Source organism: Nelumbo nucifera, chromosome 1 (assembly GCF_055504915.1).
Source record: "Nelumbo nucifera cultivar China Antique chromosome 1, China Antique-T2T, whole genome shotgun sequence".
Taxonomy (NCBI): Eukaryota; Viridiplantae; Streptophyta; class Magnoliopsida; order Proteales; family Nelumbonaceae; genus Nelumbo; species Nelumbo nucifera.
Window position 1 is genome coordinate 165092381 of NC_142649.1, and position 16763 is coordinate 165109143.

General features: G+C 41.3%; 1 protein-coding gene across 1 annotated transcript in view; it reads right to left on the bottom strand.

Moving 5' to 3' along the window:
- LOC104612468 (ion channel POLLUX-like protein, putative (DUF1012)) overlaps positions 1 to 16763 on the bottom strand; it is a 153338-nt gene that overhangs the window by 53210 nt on the left and 83365 nt on the right. The gene's annotated exons all lie outside the window — the stretch shown is intronic.

A 16763-nucleotide genomic window follows, 5' to 3' on the forward strand; every position in this document is an offset into this window, starting at 1 on the left:
ATCGTGAAAAATCATCTGTAAAGGTGATAAAGTACACGTGTTGATTCCGTGTCCTAACACTCAGGGGACCACATACATCAGTATGTATTAGGTCAAGTGTGCCTGCACATCTTTCAGGCTTACCGTCAAATGGCCGCTTAGTCATCTTACCTTGGAGGCAAGGTTCACAAGTGGGAAGATTTTCTACGGTTAGAAAATCCAAAGGACCATCCTTTACCAGTCTTGTGATTCGGTCGACACCGATGTGGCCAAGTCGGTAATGCCAGAGGCACGTGAGATTTACTATATCACGAGTCCTTTTCTTGGGATTTTCGACCGACGTAGTTTCGGTTAAGTTAGTTTCCAAAGAAGGATGCAGAACATAGAGACCGTTCTCTAGCTCCCCGCATGCGATGAATTTATTATTCCGTTTAACAGTAATCATATTACTAAAGTAAACAGTATATCCATCAGCACACAATTTTGAAACAGAAATTAAATTCCTTCTCAAGTTCTGTACATAAAGACAATCTTTAAGTACAAGGACTCCTTCTTTAAAAACTAATTCTACGGTTCCTATTGCCGCAGCTGCAACACTTGCAGTTGTTCCCAAGAACAGTGTCACTTCACCTTCACTCAGCCTTCTGCTAACTTTGAACCCCTGCAGTGAGTTACACGCATGAGTTGAAGCCCCGGAGTCAACACACCAGGACACAGAAGTAACTAACATATTAGTTTCTATGACACAAGTTTCGATATTACCTTTCTTAGATTCCAGGTAGGTAGGACAGTTCCTCTTCCAGTGGCCGGTCTGCTTGCAGAAGTGACAGACATCAGATGCCTTGTTCTTCTTCTGCTTCTTGGGTTTGGTAGACTTCTTCTGAGGCTTCTTTGCCTTTCTCTTTCTCTTGCCCGATTTGTTAGCTTCAGCAAGCACAACCACAGGCTCATCCTTCTTGAGTAAATCCTCGGCCCTCTGCAACATATTGCTGAGTTCCTGGACGCTGACATTCAGCTTATTCATATTGTAGTTCATAGTGAATGCATTGAAGGAAGAGGGCAAAGAATTTAGGATGGCATCCACTTGCGTGCCAAGATCTAGCCCGGATCCAAGAGCTTCAAGTTCGTTGATGTATCCCATCATCCGAAGACAATGGTCATGAACTTTCTGCCCTTTGGTCATCTGCGCGGTCATGAACAATTTCAGGACCTTCTGTCGAGTAGAACGGTTCTGCTCCTCATACATTGTCCTTAGACTGTCCAATATGTCCTTGGCAAGTTCGATCTGATCGAACTGCCTCTGTATTGAGTTGTCTAATGAGGCAATGACAAAGCAGCGGGCTAGGGAGTTCTTATCCTCCCAATCTTGGTAGTCCCTCCTACGGGTCTCAGAAGCCCTATCACCCGGACGTTCCGGGGCAGGATTTTTCACTACCTTGTCTAACTTTTCAGAAGTTAGGACCAGCATAAGATTTCTGGGCCCTTAAGCTTGTTATCGTCTAAAAGCTTTGCAAATTGACCGTTTGCCATTTTCTGATAAAACAGCAAAATCATTAGTCCACAACCTTAGTTTGATTCATGTTTACCTACATAGATATGGCTTTTAATCTATGTTCCATTCCCATTTGTTCATCTCTGAGATTTCCCTCCTATCTCAGTGACAGAGACGACGAAATGTCTCTGGAAATGTGGGAAATCACATGGGGTGCGTGAAGCCAACTGTTTCAGCTGCATAACCCCACCACCTTTCTGTGACGGATCATATCCACTCATCAAATGAGTTTCCCTTTGGCCTCTGTCAGACAAGGTTCAGAGCCGTTTTCAGGTAAACCCTTCTGTCAGTGAGTGCACACCCATCATATTCAGGTTACGCCAAGGTACCGTGAGAGAGTTCCCATTTTCTGGTGAAGCCCCTCCCACATCGGTCTATGACGCCCCTATCATCTTATGAAACACTCTAACAGATCCAACAACAAATGGATAGCCCAATTTTATGGTGCGTTTCCTCATTACTGATGGACCCATCATTGTGCTAATGACGGAAGGCCTTTAGAGAGTCCATCATATGGATCTCCCTATCACTTGCATTCATATTTGCTGGAGGGAACAAAATCACGGCCTAGTTCTAATTTAGGTCAAACCAAAGTGGCTCCCACTGACTTTCATAAAGTCAGATTTCTGGTGGGCCTTCATCGGCTAGGGGTTCCGTACGCATCCCTTTTCAGGGTTGTGGGGCCCACCAGGCAAAGAGGGGGTCATCCAATGACCTTCAGGGACACCATGGCAATGATGTCCATTCAGCCATGGTGTGCGCAAGAGCCACTAACGAGTCATCATGGGCCAAGTACTTATGGCCCATGGTCGCAGCACATCAAACATCCAAACATCACATGTAAAGGAGGAATTGATCCAATCAATTAATTGATGTAAAGCCCATTCAACGGCCCATTTAAAAACCAAGTCATTAACGATTAATGTCCACTAGGTGTATGGGCTGAATCGCAGATAGCAGTTCGGCCCATACAGCTTATCTCACAATAATGGGCTTTTGCAGTTTTAACCCTTTAAAACTGGGCTTTACAGGTGGGCCGAATTAATCCCTGTAATTGAACATCAGATTTGGAACAAAAGTGTGAGACAATTGGACTGAGAACAGCCCCTTTCGAAACCCAGATTCAGTCCAAACAGTTTTGGTCCAATCTAGTCCGAAATGGTCCAAAACTGATTTTCAATTCAAGAATTAATTATTGAATGATCTGAAATTAATAGTTTTGATTTCTAGCAAACACAAAACAATTATGGACTGTTCGCACCACCTGCAAAACAGAGGTTAATCACAAGGGTTGCAGTTTCATAAACTGCAAATCGCAGAAAACGATTTCTCCATCTGCAAATCTCCAGCGCCGCCATCTTCTTCCATCTTCTTTAATCAAGAAAAATAACAGAAATCCTATTTCTATTAATTACATTCTTGATCAAATCCTATACATTCAGTCTAAAAAATAAAAAAAAATTATTTACAGACCGAATTGAATGAAATAAATAAATAGAAAAGAAAAAGGGTGCGCAGACCATCTGCGCTAAAACTGCACTGCGATCTCCAGGTTTGAACAGTCCATTAAATCAAAATAAATAAAGAACAATTCCAAATAAATTTTGGATTTAATAGAAATTAATTTCAGATCAATCGCCCTTAACAAGAAACAGTTTCTTGAAAAAAAAAAAAGAAAACAATCTGCGCAAATCTTGAAAGAACACCTTCTATCCATCTGCGCAGGGTCAGATCTGATTTTCTTTTGGTTCAAGATTCGAACCTGTGGCTCTGATACCACTGAGAGAATGGTAGGATCCATCTAATGGACGCCATAAAGGTTGCGGAATGGGTGGGGCGAATTTCAAAAATTTCCTACCTTCTCCCAACTGGGAATCATATTCCCAGAATTTAGAATACAATATTCAAGGATCTACTTGAACCCTAATCAAACCAAATTCAAATCTGATTTGAATTTGGTCTCTAAGAGTGGATAAGGCTAAGAGCCCAATCCTTTTTGCTAACTTCAATCTCAAATTCGCCCCATTGATGGGTGATCAAATCAGCCCACTTCGAAATGGGCTTTTGGCCCATTAAGTATTCAGTGTTTAATTAGTTTCCAATCTGCTGCCCAGTTGGGCTTCTTTGTATGGCGTGGGACCCAAGCATTGATCTACACACCAGCCACATGGGTTCGGCCCAGCCTTTAATACAAGGCCCAGCCAAATTCACTGAAAATCTCAATGAACCCCTTGAGTCCATCGTATGAACCCTATGGGCCCAACACTTACATTAAGTGGTCCCTGGGCCAAGCCATCTTATAAAAACCCAGGGACTGTGGGCAGGTGCAAGATTAGCCCATCAGGTATTATCCTAAATGGTCTTACACTTAACCTCTCAGCCCTTAATGATCAAGCACTGCCCGACAAGAGAGGACCTCTCCCTCGGCTGCAAAGAACAGTGCCGCACTCTCCTCTCACATGGATCCCGGGAATTAAAACCATTTGCAAACATTTTGAAACCGTATATATATGTAAATATATTAATTTTGCAAAAACAAAATTCCAACGATTGAAATCAACTGCCGGCAGTTTGGTTTCCATCAGAGAGAGTGCATTCCCGATCATTACCCTTTGTCCGACAAAGTGGCTGATTCTGTCACTATGACCACCCACTCAGATGAATTCTCAAATTGCCCCAACATACCCAGGTTTTGATCCCCACTAAGGATCTCACTGATTGGCATATCAAAGGCAGCCTGATCCAACACCTAGTGAAGTGTCATAATCGAGTCTAGGGGTCAGGTGTAACTTTCCAGTTTTGCCCATCTATCTCCAAGGTCCAGGGCAAGACTGGAAATCTGGTCCGGTTCAAGGATTCAAGTAATCCCATGCTGTATGTGCCTCGGGTCTTACCCTGATGGCTGAGACAGGCCATCCCAACACTTGGTGGCACACCAGTATTAGCCTTGGCAGGATAAATCTCCCCAGACTTATCCAACGGCTGTGAACATTTAAAACTAACATGAGTCTCTACAAATGTCCAGTTTTAGGGTTTTACACAGAATTAAACCAAACAACATGAATCAAACATGCACTTTATTTATTTCCACTAAATAACAAAAGTACATCAAAATGATTGAAGCTAAGGGCATACAAAACTGTCTTAGTTTCTAGAGAAGGATGGAGAACATAGAGACCATTCTTAAGTTCTCCGTATGCGAGGAATTTGTTATTTCTTTTAATAGTAATCGTATTACTAAAGAAAACAAAATATCCATCCGCACACAGTTTTGAAACAGAAATCAAATTTCTTCTCAAATTTTGTACATAAAGACAATCTTTCAGTACAATAGTTCATTCTCTGAAAATTAACTCTACAGTTCCTATAGTCGTAGCTGCAACACTTGCAGAAATCCCCAAGTAAAGAGTTACTTCTCCATCACTCAGACTTTTGCTTATCCTGAACCCTTACAGTGGGTTACACGCACGAATCGAAGCCCCGGATTCAATACACCAGGAAGCAGAAGTTACTAACAAATTGGTTTCTATGACACAGGATTTGAAATTACATTGTCTCTTGGATTCCAGGTACTGAGGACAGATCCTCTTCCAGTGGCCGGTCTGCTTGCAGAAGTGACAAGCATCTGATGCTCTGTCTTTCTTCTGCCTTTTGGACTTAACAACTTTCTTTTGAGGCTTTCTCTTTGCCTTCCTCTTCTTCTTGCCCGATTTTCCGGCTTCAACAAGCATGGCAATGGGCTCATCCTTCTTAATCAGTTCATCAGCCCTCTGCAACATATTGCTGAGTTCCTAGATGCTAACATTTAGCTTGTTCATGTTATAGTTCATGATGAACTGATTGAAGGAAGGAGGTAAAGAATTTAGAATGGCGTCCACCTTCGTGACATGGTCAAGCCCGGATCCAAGGGCCTCAAGTTCATTGATATAGCCCATCATCTTAAGACAATGGTCATGAACCTGTTGGTTCTTGGACATCTGCGCGGTCATGAACTGCTTCAAGACCTTCTGCCGAGTAGAACGATTCTGCTCTTCATACATCGTCCTTAGACTGTCCAAGATATCCTTGGACAATTCGATCTGATCGAACTGTCACTGTATCGGATTGTCTAAGGATGCAATGATGTAGCAGCGGGCAAGGGAATTTTTTCTCTTGTCATTCCTGGTAGTCCCTCCTACGGGCCTCAGAAGCCCTATCACCCAGACGTTCTGGGGCAGGATTTTTAGCTACTTTGTCCAGTTTTTCCGATGTCAGGACCAGCATAAGATTACGGTACCAGTCAGTATAGTTTGGGCCCTTTAGTTTGTTGTCGTCCAACAATTTAGCAAATTGTTCGTTTGCCATTTCTGATAAAAAGCAAATATTAGTCCAGAACCTAATTTGATTCATGTTATCTACATAGATATGGCTTTTAATCTATATTCCATTTCCATTTATTCATTTCTGAGATTTCCCTCCAATCTCAGTGACGGAGACTGCGAGTTATATCTCTGGAAATGTGGAAAATCACATAGGGTGCATGGAGCCAACTATTTTAGATGCATAACCCCACCACCTTTCTGTGAAGGATCATATCCACTCATCGTATAAGCTTTCCCCTTGGCCTCTGCCATACAAGGTTCATTGCCATTTTAGGTTAAACCTTTCTGTCCAGTGAGTGCTCACCCATCATATTCGTGAACGCCAAGGCACCGTGAGAGTCTTCCAATTTAGGATAGGCCCCTCCCATATCGGTCTATGACACCCCTATCATCTTATGAAACATTCCAACAGATCCAGCAGCAAATGGATAGTCCAATTTTATGGTGCGTTTGCTCACTACTGAAGAACCCATCTTCATGCTAATGATGGAAGGCCTTTAGAGAGTTCATCATATGAATCTCCCTATCACATGCACTCATATTTCAGGAGGGAACAAAATTATTATGCCCTAGTTTAATTTAGGTAAAACCAAAGTAGCTCCCACCGACTTTCATAAAGTAAGATTTCGGTGGGCCCTAAACGGCTAGGGTTCCGCACGGTTTCTCTTGAGGTGTGGGGCCCACCACAGGGAGATCATCCAATGATCTTTAGGGATACCATGGCAATGATGTGCATTCAGCCATGGTGTGCGCAAGAGCCACTATCGCATCAGCATGGGCAAAGTACTTATGGCCCATGAACGTTGCACATCACACATCTATACATCACATGCAGGGATAAAATTGATCCAATCAATTAATATTTGTAAAACCCCTTATTAAAGCCCATAAAAATCCATAATATTACTGATTAATATTATCTAGGTATATGGGCTGAATAGCAAAGAGCAATTCAGCCCATATAGCTTTTAGGCAGTTAATGGGCTAAAGTAGTTTTAGCACATTAAAACTGGGTTTTACAGGTGTGGGCTGAATTAGATTTTGCAATTAAACATCAACTCCTGGACCCAAGAATGAAAAATTAGGGCTGAGGACAGCCCCCATCGAACCACAAAATCGGTCCAACCAGTTTGGTCCAATCTGGTTCGAATGGGCCTAGGGTTTGATTTTTAATTCAAGATTATGATATGAAATTAAATAACTGATAAAAGACATTCAAGAATCAATACAAGGGCTGTTCATAGATCTGCTACCCTGCAAAGAAGAGTTTAGTTCGTAGCTTGCAGTTTCTTAAACTGCAAATCGCAGATAGCCAAACCCTAATCTGCGAAAATCCTTCATTCTGCGCAATCTGCTTCAATCTTGATTGAAATAAAATAGAAAAACCCTAATTCTCTATTAATATTACATCAAATTGAATTCCTATACATTCAGTCTAAAAATTAAAAAAAATTAATTACAGACAAGAATGTGAAAGAATTGCAAAGCGCGGATTTCTTGCGCCAATCAAGATTACGATCTCCACCATACGAGCAACCAATAAATCAAGAAAAATATAAAGAACCATTCTAAATATAATTCAGATTTATAAAATTTAATTTCAGATCAATAGCCCTTAATCTGGGAACTGATTTCCCAGAAAACCTCTTATCTGCACAAATCGGGTAGAACGCCTTCTACCCATTTGCGCAGTTCCAGATCTGGCTAACTTCGGTTCAAGATTTGAGCCTAGCTCTGATACCACTGAAGGGATGAGAGATCCATCATATGGATGGCTGAACCCTGCAGGTAGGTTGGGCGAAATTTCAAAAAAATTCTCTCCCATGTGGGAATCACATTCCCTAGTTTAGAAAACTGCATTTTCAATGATCAATCTTGAACCCTAAACTAGACCAGATCTGAAACCAAAAGGTAGGAAAGGGAGATACTTGATACAGAGTAGTAGTAACTCCCAATGAAGGTGTTCACGCCCAAGGAGATCACCAAAGACTGCTCCCACTGAAGATGACACAACGTAGGGTGGAGTAGAATCAGCAGGGTGGTTCTTCAGCAAGAACCTGATTCTTCACCAAGAATCTGATGGAGGGTGAGTGAGCACAACTTCAGATCCGTTTTTCTCCCAAAAACTGATATCAAGAACCTTTCTTCATCGCTCCTACAGGTGGAGATCGAACTGGCAATGGCGGCAACAACAGGAGAAAGCAAAGGCAGAAGATGGCGCCAGTCCAACTGCAGTTGTCTTCTCTCTTGAATCAGTAATCTTGAAGGATGATCTGGGGTTCACCCTTCTCCTCTATTTATAGCCTTAAAGAGAGGTTCTCCTAATCCCATTAGGAGTTCCCTAATCCAAATCTTGTATTTGGATCTGGACTCTCTTTAAGAGACAAGGATAATCCCTTATCTAATCTGCAGATAAAGATCAGCCCTCCTAATCTAATTAGGAGTTTCCTGATCCAAATCTCTATTTGGATCTAGAATCTCTGAGTGGATAGGGACAATCCCTTATCCTATCTGCTGATCTAAATCCCGGAACCACCCCTCTTTAATTAATCATATTAAACCAGTTCAAATTGGGCTTTAAGCCCATTAAGTCCATGTGCTCACTTATCCTCCAAACTGCTGCCCAGTTGGGTATCCTTGTATGGCGTGGGACCCAAACATTGATCTACACATCAGCCACATGGGTTCAGCCCAGCCTCTGTTACAAGGCCTGGACGAATTCACTGTAGGAGATAGTGAACCCCTGAGTCCATCACCATGGGCTCTTAATGGGCCCAACATTTACACTAAATGGTCCATGGGTCAAGCCACCTTATAAAAACCCAAGGACTGTGGGCAGATGAGATTAGCCCATCAGATATTACCCTCAATGGTCTTACACTTAGCCTCTCAGCCCATAATGATAAAACACTACCTGACAAGAGAGGACCTCTCCCTCGGCTGCAAGGTACAGTGCTGCACTCTCTACTCATAATCGAGTCTAGGGGTCAAGTGTAACATTCCAGTTTTGCCTATCTATCTCCAAGGTCCAGGGCAATACTGGAATTCTGATCCGGTTCAGGGTTTCAAGAAAACCCACACTGCATGTACCTCAGATCTCACCTTAGCAGCTAAGACAAGCCACCCCAACCAACTCGGCGGCACATCAGTGTCAACCTTGGCAGGATAAATCTCCCCAGATCTATCCAACTAACACGAGTCTCATATGTGTCCAGTTTAAGGGTATTACACAGAAACACACCATAATAATATGAATCAAATATGTACTTTATTCATTTACATTAAATGTCATAATGTACATCATTCTGATTGGAGCTAAGGGCATACACTGTCTAACAACAAGAAATTGGATCATAAGGCCAAGAAATGTGTTTTTCTTGGGTATGCTCAAAACCAAAAGGGGTATTGCTGTTATGACCTAGTGACGAGGAGCAGATTTGTCACTATGGATGTTACCTTCTTTGAATCCACCTTCTTCTTCTCAATTGGTTCTCCTCAGGGGGAGAGTTTTGCGGAGAACTCACAATCTGTTCCTCTTCCTATTTCTTTGGTGTCTCCATCAGTTCAGCCAGCACCTGCACCTCCAGTTTCATTACCTAAGCCACTACCAACAGCCTCACAGAAATATCAACACCGGCAGATGATGGTTGACTCTACACCACTCTCTGTTAGTCCTTCTGAAACTCTAGATTCAGCAGATACAGATCCAGGTATTCCTCTTGAGCATGTTATGTTTTCTGATGATAATGTTCCTGTCCCTAACACCATTGTTGCAGCTGATCCCACTGATCTTGATCTTCACATTGCACTTCGTAAGGGGAAGAGAAGGTGTACAACCCACTGCACTTCACACCATCTTTCCTACAATGCCTTATCACCCTCTTACCGTGCTTTTCTTTCTTCCTTGGATTCTGTGTCTATACCCAAGAATGTTACTGAGGCTCTCTCCAAACCTGAGTAGAAAATAGCCATGCAAGATGAGATGGATGTTTGGGTCAAAAACCAAACTTTGGAAATAGTTGATCTCCCCCCAGACAAGGAGACAGTCGGATGTAGATGGGTATTCATAGTGAAGTATAAGGCCGATGGCAAGATAGAGAGGTACAAGACAAGGTTGGTAGAAAAAGGGTATACTCAGACCTATGGTGTTGATTATCTGGAAACCTTTGCACCAGTAGCTAAGGTGAGTTCAGTTCGTATCCTTTTATCTCTAGCAACCACCTATTCATGGCCCTTGTTCCAGCTTGATGTCAAAAATGCCTTCCTTAATGGTGATTTACAAGAGGAGGTATATATGGACATTCCAGCAAGCTTTTATGAAAATGTTGGTAAAGGAAAGGTGTGCAGACTTAGAAAATCTCTGTATGGATTGAAACAGTCACCTAGGGCTTGGTTTGACAGGTTCAGATGGGCACTCATCCGCTTTGGATACACACAGACACAGTTTGATCACACCCTCTTTGTGAAGAGGAGAGATGCTCTGGTGTCAATTCTGATCGTGTATGTGGATGATATAGTGGTGACAGGAAATGATTTGGAGGAGATTGATGATCTCAAAAAATCATTGCAGCAAGAATTTGAGATCAAAGATCTTGGTGAGCTCAAATACTTCTTAGGGATTGAAGTTACAAGATCCAAGCATGGGATCTTCATTTCACAGAGAAAGTATGTACTTGACCTACTGCGGGAGACTGGGAAGTTGGGGACCAAACCAGCTGTTACGAAATTATAGGCTGTAAATATGTAGTATTAGCCCAATTAGGAATAGCTTGATTATAGGAATTATTCTTTCTTTGATTTTCTTCCTATTTAGTATCTACAAGGCTGTATGATTTTCTTCCATTTTTGTATCTGCAAGGCTGTATGATTTTCTTCCTTTTTAGTATCTACAAGGTTGTATATATATGTACTACTTTCTCAATAGAAAGACATCAATTTCTTCTAACTCTTGTTCTATCACATGGTATCAGAGCTAGAGACACCAATTCCAGTCTGAAACTAATTTCTGGTTTTCTTCCCTCTGCTGCCCAAGTGAGCAGCTTTGAATTCTTTACGTTGCCCAAGTGAGCAGCAGCTGCGATCTCTAGGTCACCCATTCCGAGTGACATCTGCATCTCACCGCCCCTACCAGTGGAAGCGGAATCCCAGATCAGCCTACCCACCTTCACCCATCTCTTCTTCACTTCGATCGGGAGAGGGCTTTCAAGTCTGCAACAGGTCGGAGAGTAGCACAACAGCCTCCGTGTTACTCCTGTTGTGTTTGTTTGCCCATCAGGAAAGTCTTTCTTCTCTGTTCTTTTTATACAGTTGATATTTCGGGGCTGCCAGTTGTGGTTTCTTGCTGTTTGGGTGTTGCATCTGCTACCGATTCTGTTTTATTGGCTTTGCTGGTTGTTAAAAGTTTATTTTCCTGTGTTTATGAAGGCGGTTGAACAAAAGAACTTGGCTATGCCTAGTGTTATCCCCATTCTGTCTAAGATCACTGAACAAAAACTAAACGGAACTAATTATTTAGACTGGAGTAAGACTGTTCGTTTGTATTTACGGAGTATCTCTAAGGATAACCATCTGACTAAGGACCCTCCTACTAATGAGACCCGCACTGAATGGCTAAGGATTGACGCTCAATTGTTTTTGCAAATCCGCAATTCTATTGAGAATGAGTACGTCGGTCATGTCTCTCACTGTGAGTTTGTAAAAGAACTAATGGAATATTTGGCTTTTCTGTTCTCTGGTAAAGAAAATATTTCCCGTATTTTTTTATGTTTGCAAGACATTTTATCGGGCTGAACAACAGGATCAGTCTCTTCAGACCTATTTCATGAATTTCAAGCGCACTTATGAAGAATTGAACGCCTTGTTACCCTTCAGTACTGATATCAAAGTTCAGCAGACTCAACATGAACAGATGGCTATTATGAGTTTTCTGGCTGGCCTTAATCCTCAATTTGATGGTGCTAAGTCACAGATTTTGTCTAATCCTGAGATTACCTCTTTAAAAGAGGTCTTTACTAGGGTCCTTCGTACAGATACTGGTTCCCATACCTCACCTGTACAACAACCTAGTGCACTTGTCAGTCAGAATAGTGGATCAACTGGCCAGTCTCGTTCTCAGAATAGTAGCAGAGGTGGCAGTAATAGTGGTTGCAATGCTGGAACTCAGGCTATAGGGGGAGTAGTTTGCTACTATTGTCATGAACCAGGACACACTAAAAGGACTTGCCAGAAATTGCTAAAGAAAAACCAGAAGTCTTCTGGGTCTCAGTCAGCTCATGTTGTAACTACGAGTGATGCTCCTCATCCATCGTCAAATCAGACCATTACAATTTCTGCAGATGAGTATGCGAAATTTACCCAGTATCAAGAGGCATTAAAGAACTCCTCTCAGTCCATCACTGCCCTTGCTGAGTTAGGTAAAACCAATACATGTCTTCTTTCTTCTTCCTCTCAGTGGGTCATTGATTCTGGTGCAACAGATCATATGATAGGTAATCCTAGTCTCTTTTCCACTTTCCAATCACACACTTTTCCTTCTTCAGTCACCTTAGCAGATGGTTCTATTTCTTCTGTCCTTGGTTCTAGCACTATCAATCCTACACCAACACTTTCTTTGTCATCTGTATTGAGTTTACCAAAATTTTCTTTTAATTTGGTATCTGTTAGCAAACTCACTCGTACTCTTAACTGTTGTATCTCATTCTTTCCTGATCATTGTCTGTTTCAGGATCTTATGACGAAGAGGATTATTGGTAAAGGACGAGAATTAGGAGGTCTATACATTTTGGATACCCAGGAACCTCAGACCATTGTCTGTTCCAGTACTTTATCTCCTTTTGAAGCTCATTGTCGGTTGGGGCATCCATCTTTACCTTTGTTAAAGAAGTTATCTCCTCAGTTTCATGATGTATCTTCTTTAGATTATGAGTCTTGTCAGTTTGCAAAACATCATCGTCTATCGTCTGTTTCTCGAGTTAATAAAAGGGCTAGTCATGCTTTTGAATTAGTACATTCAGATGTTTGGGGACCTTGTCCTATTATGTCTAAGACTGGATTTCGATATTTGTTACCTTTGTGGATGATTTTTCTCATATGACTTGGCTTTATTTAATGAAATCTCGTTCTGAGTTGCTTTCACATTTTAAAACCTTTTGTGCTGAAATAAAAACCCAGTTTGATGTGTCTGTACAAACATTGCGAAGTGATAATGCCAAAGAATATTTCTCTGATTCCTTCCAGACTTACATGACTCAGAATGGAATTCCCATCAATCATCTTGTGTTGATACTCCATCTCAAAATGGAGTGGCTGAGAGAAAAAATAGACATCTCCTTGAAACTGCTAGGGCTCTTTTATTTCAAACACATGTTCCTAAACAGTTTTGGGCTAATGTTGTTTCTACAACGTGTTTTTTGATTAATCGCATGCCTTCCACTGTTCTAAATGATCAGATCCCTTATAAGATTTTGTTTCCTAATAAATCTGTGTTTCTTGTTGAACCTCATATCTTTGGATGTTCTTGTTTTGTTCGTCTGTAGGTTTCCAAGTTGGACCCTAAGTCATTAAAATGTGTCTTCCTGGGATACTCTCGTCTCCAAAAAGGGTACAAGTGTTTTTCTACTCTCTTGAACAGGTACCTTGTGTCAGCTGATGTTACATTCCATGAACATCTTCCTTTCTTTACTGCTCCATCTACACCTGTGTGTCCACAAGAGGATGATGATCTACTAGTGTATCATGTCACCAGTCCAGACGCTAGTGTTGTTCCAATACCCCCACCACCACCTTCTCAACCAAAACTACCTATTACTCAAGTCTATTCTCGACGACCTAATCCTCCTGTGACAAGTCCGACACCGGTCTCTTCTTCGTCATCAGATCCAATGCCCAGTGATATTGATCTACCTATTGCTCTTCGGAAAGGTAAACGTCAATATACTTATCCAATTTCCTCTTATGTTACCTATGATCGTTTGTCCTCTACTTCTTGTTTGTTTGTTGCCTCTCTTGATTCTGTAAGGATTACCAAAACTGTTCACCAGGCTTTATCCCATCCTGGGTGGCGTGATGCCATGCTTGAGGAAATGAATGCCTTGACTGAGAATGGTACTTGGGATCTGGTCGATTTACCTGCTGGTAAGAAAGTGGTTGGATGCAAGTGGGTCTTTGCAATCAAATTTAATTCTGATGGATCAGTGGCTCGCCTAAAGGCTCGCCTGGTGGCCAAAAGCTATGCACAGACATATGGAGTGGACTATTCTGATACTTTCTCCCCTGTGGCAAAATTGACTTCAGTTCGATTATTTATTTCTTTGGCAGCTACATATGATTGGCCACTTTACCAACTTGATATTAAAAATGCTTTCCTGCATGGAGTTCTTCAGGAGGAGGTTTATATGGAGCAACCACCTAGGTTTGTTGCTCAGGGGGAGTCTAGGAAAGTTTGTCGTCTTCAAAAATCGTTGTATGGACTAAAACAGAGTCCTCGAGCTTGGTTTGGAAAATTCAGTCAGGCAGTAGAGAGGTTTGGGATGAGGAAGTGCAAATCTGACCATACTGCTTTCTATAAGCAGTCCACATTTGGCATCATTCTACTTGTTGTATATGTAGACAGTATTGTTATCACTGGGAGTGACACGAAGGGAATCTCATCCTTGAAATCCTTTCTTGCAGAGCCAGTTCAATACTAAAGATTTGGGGCACCTAAAATACTTCTTGGGGATTGAGGTGGCAAGGAGTAAGAGAGGCATTTTCCTGTCTCAGAGGAAGTATGTTTTGGACCTGTTAACAGAAACTGGGAAACTGGGAGTCAAACCATGCAGTACTCCAATGCTTCCTAACCAACAACTCACAAAGGATGGAGATGCTTTTGATGATCCTAAACGATATAAAAGATTAGTTGGAAAGTTGAACTATCTCACAGTGACTCGTCCAGATATTGCTTACTCAGTTAGTATTGTAAGTCAATTTATGTCCTCTCCTACAGTGCATCATTAGGCAACCTTAGAACAAATCTTGTGTTACTTGAAAGGAGCTCCTGGACGGGGGATACTGTATCGGAATCATGGTCACAGTAACATTGAGTGTTTTTCTGATGCGGACTGGGCAAGTTCCAAGATTGATCGAAGGTCCACTACTGGCTATTGTGTTTTCGTTGGTGGTAATCTGGTTTCGTGGAAGAGTAAGAAGCAAAATGTGGTGTCGCGATCTAGTGTAGAATCTGAGTATAGAGCAATGGCACAAGCTTCGTGTGAGGTTATGTGGGTTTCTCAACTCTTAACTGAGGTCGGTCTTAAAGTCTTAGTTCCAGCGAAGCTATGGTGCGATAATCAAGCTGCGATTCATATTGCTTCGAATCCAGTTTTTCATGAACGAACTAAACATATCGAGATAGACTGTCATTTCATTCGTGAGAAAATTCAACAAAACTTGATCTCTACAGCATATGTAAAGACTGGAGAGCAGTTAGGAGATATCTTTACAAAAGCTCTTAATGGAGCTCGGACTTCTTATATTTGTAACAAGCTAGGCATGATTGACATCTATGCTCCATCTTGAGGGGGAGTGTTACGAAATTATAGGCTGTAAATATGTAGTATTAGCCCAATTAGGAATAGCTTGATTATAGAAATTATTCTTTCTTTGATTTTCTTCCTATTTAGTATCTACAAAGCTGTATGATTTTCTTCCTTTTTTGTATCTGCAAGGCTGTATGATTTTCTTCCTTTTTAGTATCTACATGGTTGTATATATATATGTACTACTTTCTCAATAGAAAGACATCAATTTCTTCTAATTCTTGTTCTATCACACCAGCAAACACTCCTATTGATCCAAATCATAGAATTAATTGTGTGGATGGTAAGTTGGTAAAGGATGTGGGGAAATATCCAAGAATGGTGGGCCGACTGCTGTATTTGTGTATGACACGACCAGATATTTCTTATGCTGTCAGTGTTGTGAGTCAGTACATGCATGCACCTCAGGTTCAGCACTGGGAAGCTATTGAGAGAATACTTGCATATCTAAAAAAGCACCCTGGCAGAGGCATTATTTTATCAAATCATGAGAATTTGAAACTAGAATCCTATACAAATGCAAATTGGGCAGGATGCTTAGATGACAGGAGGTCTACATCAGGAGTGTGTACCTTTGTAGGTGGAAACTTGATCTCTAGAAGAGTAAGAAGCAAGCAGTAGTGGCAAGGTCAAGTGCAGAGGGTGAGTATAGATCCATGGCTCATGGTGTCTCAGAACTTCTTTGGGATAGATCTCTTTTGAGTGAGATTAGGGTGAAAGCAGGGAAACCTATGATGTTATACTATGACAATCAGGCTGCAATCAATATTGCCCACAATCCAATTCAGCATGATAGGACAAAACACATTGAAGTTGATAGACACTTTATAAGAGAAAGGGTAACAATCAGAGAAGTTTGTTTGCCTTATGTCTCTTCAGAGTTGCGACTGGCTGATGTTCTCACTAAAGGGGTGGCAAAGAACAAGCTTGAACATGATCTATGAAAAGTTGGGAATGTGTGACATTTACTCCCAACTTGAGGGGGAGTGTTGAAGATTAATCAACTTTATGATATTTTTCTGAGTAGATGTTTTATGTTAGTTGTTAGATAGGAGGTGGGGACCACAATAGTTATGTGAGTCCAAATTTTATTATGTTTTTCAATGTTATATATTTTGTTTTATGTTTTGCCGCCCTTTAAGGGCATAGTTGTCTTTGTACTGTTCTATTGTTTTTAGTATAAATAATAAGTGAAGGGGGCAGCCAGATTACTGCTCTCTTTTCTTTTCAACTTCTCTTCTTCTCTTCTTCTCCTTCTCTCTTCAAGAAACTACTTCTCTTTCATATTTTTTAATT